Here is a 7,572-nt window from a genome sequence, read left to right as displayed (position 1 = left end):
TATTCATAGTATATATAAATGATATAAACCATGGACTAAAATCTACTATTTCCAAATTTGCTGATGATACAAAACTGTGCGGAGTGGCAAATGATCACTCAAACCAATTAGATATTCAAGAAGATTTAGATCAATTACAGCAATGGTCTGGAAAGTGGCTAATGAAATTAACACAAGTAAATGCAAGGTAATGCACATAGGTAAAAATAACAGTAAGTAGGATTACAAGTTATTTGGTAATTCGTTAACAAAAGTGGATAGTGAAAAAGATCTCGGCGTAATTATCAGTAACGACCTCAAATCATCCAAGCAGTGTATTTCAGCCTCTGAGAAAGCAAATAAGATTCTGGGACTGATTGCGCGATCTTTTGATTTCAAAAGTCCATCATTCATTAACAAGCTATATAAATCGTTAGTTCGTCCACATTTGGAATATGCTGTTTCCGTATGGTCACCGAATCTCATTAAAGACATTGACAGACTGGAAAAAGTACAACGGCGAGCCACAAAACTGATTCCAAACATCAAAAATAAATCATACGAAAATCGACTAAAACACATGAATCTGTTTTCCCTAAAAAAGCGTAGACTCAGAGGTGACTTGATACAGGTCTTTAAGATTTTAAAGGGAATTGACAACATCAAAAGTGACCAAATTTTCACATTGAATGAGAATAAGACAAGAAACAATGGTCTCAAACTGTCCGGAAATAGATTCAATTTGAAAGTAGGTAGAAACAACTTTGCCAACCGTGTGGTTAATGAATGGAATAAACTTCCTGCACAGGTAGTGCAATGTAGTTCAGTTCGAAGCTTTAAGAATCATTTAGATAAATACCTAAGTAAGATGCTGTAATGATTATAATTTATCTTATATTATTTGTTTTTGTTTTGTTATAATTTGTCTGTCTGATTTTCATTTATTATTAGTTATATGTAAATTCATTATTATTTACTATTTACCTGTTTGTTTATTATTTAACTATACCTATGCATTTATTTATGTATTTTATTTGCTATTTACATTATTATAGTTTTTACTTATTTTTTTCGCATCCGACCTAGATGTGGATCAAAAGGTCTCCTGTCGGCATGCTCCGCCTTTGTAATCCTTTGAGAGATGATAGAGATATTGGTGTTCTGTCGCCCAGGGTTTAGTGCAGTCTCTGTTGCTTAAGGGGATAGTGGACAGTAGGTTGTTGAGGTGTAAATTGGTTCCATTTAGTAGTATGTATGGTATTATGAGGTAAGGTTTACACTGACAGGTGGCAAAGTAGTTTCCTCTCACGAGATGGTTATGCATAAGGCGATAATGTCCTGTTTTTTTTAGCGTATTAGTGCGATTTCTTAATTTTGTTGTCGTTCCCTAGACTGTTCGGCCGAGCAATTCTGTTTCCCTGAGGAACACCACGCCTGTAAGGGCCCTTTCACACTAGGCAACTAGTGACCGTCACTAGTTGCCTACCATTATTTTAAATTGAGCCTTCCACACTACGTCAATGCGGTTGCCCGGTTGCGCAACAGGCTATGGCTGTTGCCCTCTCCGGTAATAAGTGACCGTCACTGGCAGTTGCCGTCACCGACCGTTGGGCATTGTTTCAAATTGGAGCTTTCATACTAAGCCACCGTGTGGCGCAACTTTTGTTCTAATCTGTCACTTTTCTCAGTGTCCAGCCAGCTTTGTACATGGAAGGACCAGCGAGATGGAGGGGATGAAGGTGGTGGAGAAAATTAATTCTTAAGATTTAATTAAACAAGAATGAGAAGAGGAACGCGTGGAGTAAAATTATCATGCACTTCATTCCAGACTTTGAAGGGAAATCTCCAGCTGAGAAGAATGAAATAGGTGAGTTGAAAACAAACACCTGTTCATATGTATATTTATTCAGAAGTACACTCTCTTTATTTAGTTATTGCATATGTTTATTGTATACGTAACTCTCCTTTATTGCATATGTAATACTCCTTTATTATACATGTAATACTTAATCTCAATATATATTTATTGTAAATGTTTTATATAAGTAAGCCTATGTAGTCATTACATTATATAAGTGCCCAATGTACAATTATATAACCGCCTATTTACGTCATTACATGTCGCTAGGCATATGCTCCAAGCGTAAGCGGTTGTCAAGTTTATATGCCATAGCATTAAGGTATTTAGTATAACGTTACCCTTAACTGTTATATGTAATTGTTCTCTTGTTTCTGTATGTTCTTATGTATACATCTATGTGTTTGTCTGTATTGTTCTACCTACAAATTCCACCTGGTAACAGAGTACCAGGAAAGTAGGTCAGAGAGGGTACCAATACCACGAGGGCAGATTCCTTCTTACCGTGCTTGCGTGTAGACCTACATAATAAACTCCCGAAATAAAACTAGTGTTTACACTTAACCACAGAAACGTCCTAAACACTCTAGGATGAAGAAGAACAATGATGGTGAACTCATTCAAGTCTTGAAGAGCAAAATTCTTCGCGTAATTCAACAGCCATCCGATGAAACAAACGAGGATAGGTTGTTCTTACTATCCCTTGTATCAGAACTTCAAAAGGTACCTGCACACAGAAAACTTCAAGTAAAATCACATATCATGACTCCCATCGCGCAAGCTCAACAAGTTTACCAACAACTGCCACAGTATCAATATCCAACACTCCCTGTTTATCATCCGACACATCCACCTCACACTTTCCACCGCCCAGCAGCGAACATTTCATGGAGGTCAGTATTCTCAGAATAATCCATACCGAGCGGAAGTGCTCTTGGGCAGTCTACTCCTACACTAGCATCGTCACCTACCTTTTCGGAAGCCAGCAGCGTAAATGTTGACTTCATTAATTTTGAGCAGTGAGCCTCACATGGATTTCCATATTAATTGCATAAATACTGTACGTTGAGGAAAATAGAATTACCAAAAGGAAGCCCAGTATTTTTGTTGAAGTATCCTAGCAAACTAAATCAGCTACTGAAATATGTATATCTTACCTTAAATTCACAGCAAGTTTCTCATCTGGCCTTATGCTTCGTCTCATCTTTGTGTCAGCCCTTGTGATGTCGTTCTCGACGAGGCTGAGAAGCTCCTCAAATGAAGGCTTGCTCATACGAAAGTAATTAAAGAATTTCTTATCATCACTGTAAAGTATATGATGTAAATCTCTGTATTCTTGATGATAACATCGCATGCATATGCATTGTTCTTTTACGAGAAAGTCTATTTTTCTTGACCAGCGAAGCCAACAGAAGCACCTCCTCCATTGATGCCATTCTTTCGACTAATGAGATGATGAGAAAGGATTCCACAACTCGGTGACAGTCTGGTTGCTTGTAGTTGCCCGAGACTTTCACACTAGGCAACTAGTGACGGTCACTAGTTGCCTAGTGTGAAAGGGACCTAACGGCGTTTCCCCCAAATCCCTTTATAGAGTGTATATTGTGTAATTGTGCAGTTGGCGTGCATGGTTGTGTACAATGTAGTCTTCTATAGTGTGTTGTATAGTGTGGTGAAGTGTTACATCTTGGCAGTTATCTGCGATGCTGATCCAGCCTCTTCTGCTAACTTAGAAGGGTTGGATGGTGACCGCATCGCAGCATGGTCAGGTGGAATCTGTCCTCTCGGGGGAGAGGTTGATTCAGAGGGATGGGTATTAAGGTAGTCTAGCATGCAGCAATGCGTTGTCTTTTGGTTTGTTGAAAGAACAGTGAGCGATATGATTATGGATATGCCTCTGGAGGTTGGTGTCTGGTGGTTGTAAAGGAGAAGAGTGTATTTGTTTTCAGTGGCGGACTGGGATGTTAAAGTGGCCCGGGCATTTTTCACTCAGAGCAAACCCGTGAGAGTGGGTGAGTGGCCTACGTAGGGACATAATTGACTATTTCAGATAATATCTATGATAATTAAACTATTGAAAAATAGATAAATAATTTCTTTCCCAAGCGGAGCTGGCCCTTGTACCGGCCCACCGGGCATTGCCCAAATTGTCAGTCTGCCCCTGATTGTGTTTCATACAGATATTTGGGTGTTGTTTTGATGTTTCTTGACTTGTGTGGGTGTTCTTCCATGTAGTGTAGTGGGTGGGCTGTGTTTGTGGATGCTGCAGCAAGTATCTGTGTGTGTCTCATGTGAAGGTGGTCTTCGATTTTAAGGACTTTCGTCTCATAGTGTAGGTGTACATGTTGTAATTGTTGTAATTAGCGAAAGCTTCCCAGTTTACTATTTTGTAATTTATGTATGTGTGTCTGTAGGAGCCCTTGCCACCCCTGTAGTTGGCACAGATCCCTATTTCAAAATGTTAGTTATGTTGATGAGGATAACAATGGATAGGGGTTGATAATTTTTTAGTAGTTTGTTGGGTAATGTTCCCAGTGTCTTTGCCACATGTTTAACATTGCTCATTGGAAGACTGGGTAATAAGCTGTTACTGATATAGGAGTGCAGGTATCAAATGGGGTGAATGCTGGTTTTTGAACAGCCTTGCCAGGGAGGTTTACACATACTGACATCCTGCATGAAACATTTGAAGCAAGTGGAAGTTTGGATGATCTATGAATAGATTTAGGATGATGTACTCCATTGCATCTATGGGATCTTCTGGAGGTTATATTTGGTATCAGTGTAATGTGGACTACTCCCATAAAAATAATATTGTTGCATGTGGTGTTTGAACTGGGGTGTCTGGCAAGGTTGTCGAACCTTTGACTTGTTACATTGAATTCTTGATTCTGCTACCATTGGGGTTTGTAGCCACAAAGTATGGGAGGGGGTTCACATTTATCTTTAAATGAACTATATTAGTTGGGGAGCCCAGTAGTGTTCAATTACACTTTTGGGAACGAAAGGTCTGATGTTGTAAGTTTGTAGTCATGTATGAGAGAATGAAAAAAGCATTTCTTAATACCAAGTTGCAACGGTGGATCTCCTGCATAACCATATTTTTGCATGGAGGTAGGCTGCTGGCATCTGCCCCTTTGAGACTTGAAAGTGGCCCCTTGCCCTTCTTTGGACCAAATGATTTTTCAAATAATTGGTAACGACGCTCACGTTCATTGTCTTTAATTGAAGGTTATTCATAACAGTCAAAAACAACGTCTACCCTTTCCGATGGTTGTTTCATGACTGATTGAAGGAGAATTTCAGAAAGTTCTCCATATGTCGGCGGTACTGGTCGTAGACAATGTAAAAGGAAGTTACCATCAACTATGCTCGCTTCCAAATGAGAGGATGAACTATGAAATTTTGCCCTCAAGAACTCTGAAAAGTTCTGCCTTCTTTCCGTGTACAATGTATACCAACGTTCCATCCGTCTGACACAGTGAGGGGGAGATGTCTACTTTCCTCTTTGCAGCAATAATGGCAATCCGCCCAAAGAGATCCCTTGTGCACCCGAACTCCCTAAAAATTGGATTGGTAGTTCGCTTGTTCCTTGCTCTCTGGTCAGTGATTTTTTTTTTCAATGGATTTTTGGAGATTGGCTTCTCAAACCTTTCTGCATTTTCTACTCTAAAACAAAAGCAACATGCATTTTTCTTCCTTTGCTGTCAATGTTGAGTAATGACGCTGCAATTTCAACAGTAGCTACCTTGCCTGTCTGAATATTAACAAGGGACAGTGAATGGCTTGGGAAATCCTTCTTGGATTGTGGGAAGAAAACTGCCAAGCTCTTTGTTGTCACGTGCTACACGACTAGGAAAATTTTCTGCACGAGTCAGCAGCTTTGGTCATTCCAGCAATTTCAAACAAGGGACTTAAAGAAGCAGCTCTAGCCCCTTTCGTAGCACTACATCGGAGACAGATGTTGTAGGGAAGGGCGAGAGTGAAACAAGTACTTTGGTTTTGGGAAGGTTGTTGCTTTCTCATCCTTTTTTGGTAATTATTCTTGCTACTTTTATGACGCTATGCTAGGAGTGGCTCCCCTCTCAGGTTAGCGCAAGGGCGCGTTTACACCGGTGCAACATTTCGTGCGCACAGGAGGCGTGCGCCTATTTCATGAAGAGGCAAGTAGAGGCATGCCTCTGTCGCCAGTTGCATGCCAGCCACCGTTTGATATACACGTATTTACTCTATTGCCAGTATGGCGGATTGGTCAAACGAAAACATATCGTCCCTTTACTTGTCTGTTGAAGGCTAACACCTGCTGCGGCAGCAGCAACTGCTTGGTCGAGAGCAATGTTGACGACTACTTTACTCTCGGTGTGAACAGAAACAGGCATGTGGCTATGGCATGTGTGAACGTGCGTATTGCATGCGAAGAGGCATCCGTAGCCGCACGGCAACTAGGCGCAAGGCACTCCGATGTAAACGCGCCAAGATGATGAGAGCAGGTAAGGCACCTGGTTTGGATGGATGCCATGCAGAATATATATATATAAAAAAAAAAAGAGGAGGTACAATGATGGTAGACTGGCTGGCGAGGTTATTTAATGTTTGCTGGAGAGAGGGTAGAGTGCCAGAGGACTGCCTGTATAGAGGGATTAGCTTGTTAAGTGTAGTTGGGAAGGCTTATGGGAGGATCTTGATTGAGAGGATTAGGAGAGGAACAGAGGGAGTAATTGGTGAGGAACAGTGTGGATTTAGGACAGGTAGAGGTTCCATAGATCAGATCTTTGTGGTAAGACATGTGAGAAAGCTATAGGAAAGGGTAAGGATGTTTTTGGGTTTTTATGGATCTGGAAAAGGCTTATGACAGGGTAGGCAGGAAGGCACTGTGGGAGGTTTTGCAGATATACGGGATAGGAGGGAAGCTTCTAGGAGCTGTCAAGAGTTTTTACAATAGAGGATTAGAAATGGAGAGAGCGAGTGGTTCAAGGTAAAGGTAGGACTTCATCAGGGATGTGTTATGTCACCCTGGCTGTTCAACTTGCATGGATAGGGTGGTGAGAGGTAAATGCAAGGGTCAGGGATTGAAGATGCTTAAAGAAAATTGAGAAAAGTGGGAGGTGAGCCTTGTTGTTTGTGGGTGACACTGCACTTGTAGCAGGATCAGAGGAGGGATTGAGGAAGTTGGTGACAGTTTGGGAGTGTGTGTGAAAGAAGAATGCTGAAGATAAATGTGGGTAAGAGGTGATGAGATGTACAAGGGGTGAAAGTGGCAGCAGACTGGAAATGAGCATTAAGGGAGTGTGACTGGAGGAAATGGGTAGTTTTAGATACTTGGGTGCGAATGTGGCAGGAAAGGGAGGCGTGGAGGTAGAATGTAGATTGAGAGAAGCAAGTAAATGCCTTGGTAGATTAAAAAGTGTAACAAGGAATAGACATTTGGGAATGGAAGCTAAGAGGAGCTTGTATGAAGGAGTGATTGTGCCAACAGCACTGTATGGGAGTTTGAATGTGTTTGAGATGAGGTGTCTGAGAAGTATGATGGGGGTTACTAGGCTGGTTAGAGTGAGAAATGAGGGGGTGAGGAGAACAGGGGTGGTAAGGGAGTTGGGAGATAGGGTGGATGAAAGAGTATTGGGATAGTTTGGACACATGGAAAGAATGAGTGAAGAAGGACTAGTAAAAGAGGTATGGAAGGCAGATGTGGAGGGAGTGAACATGAGGGGGCGGCCTAGGAAGAGATGGATTGA

Source organism: Oratosquilla oratoria, chromosome 6 (genome assembly GCF_046742065.1).
Source record: "Oratosquilla oratoria isolate Oo_2021 chromosome 6, ASM4674206v1, whole genome shotgun sequence".
Taxonomy (NCBI): Eukaryota; Metazoa; Arthropoda; class Malacostraca; order Stomatopoda; family Squillidae; genus Oratosquilla; species Oratosquilla oratoria.
This window is presented reverse-complemented; position numbering follows the sequence as displayed.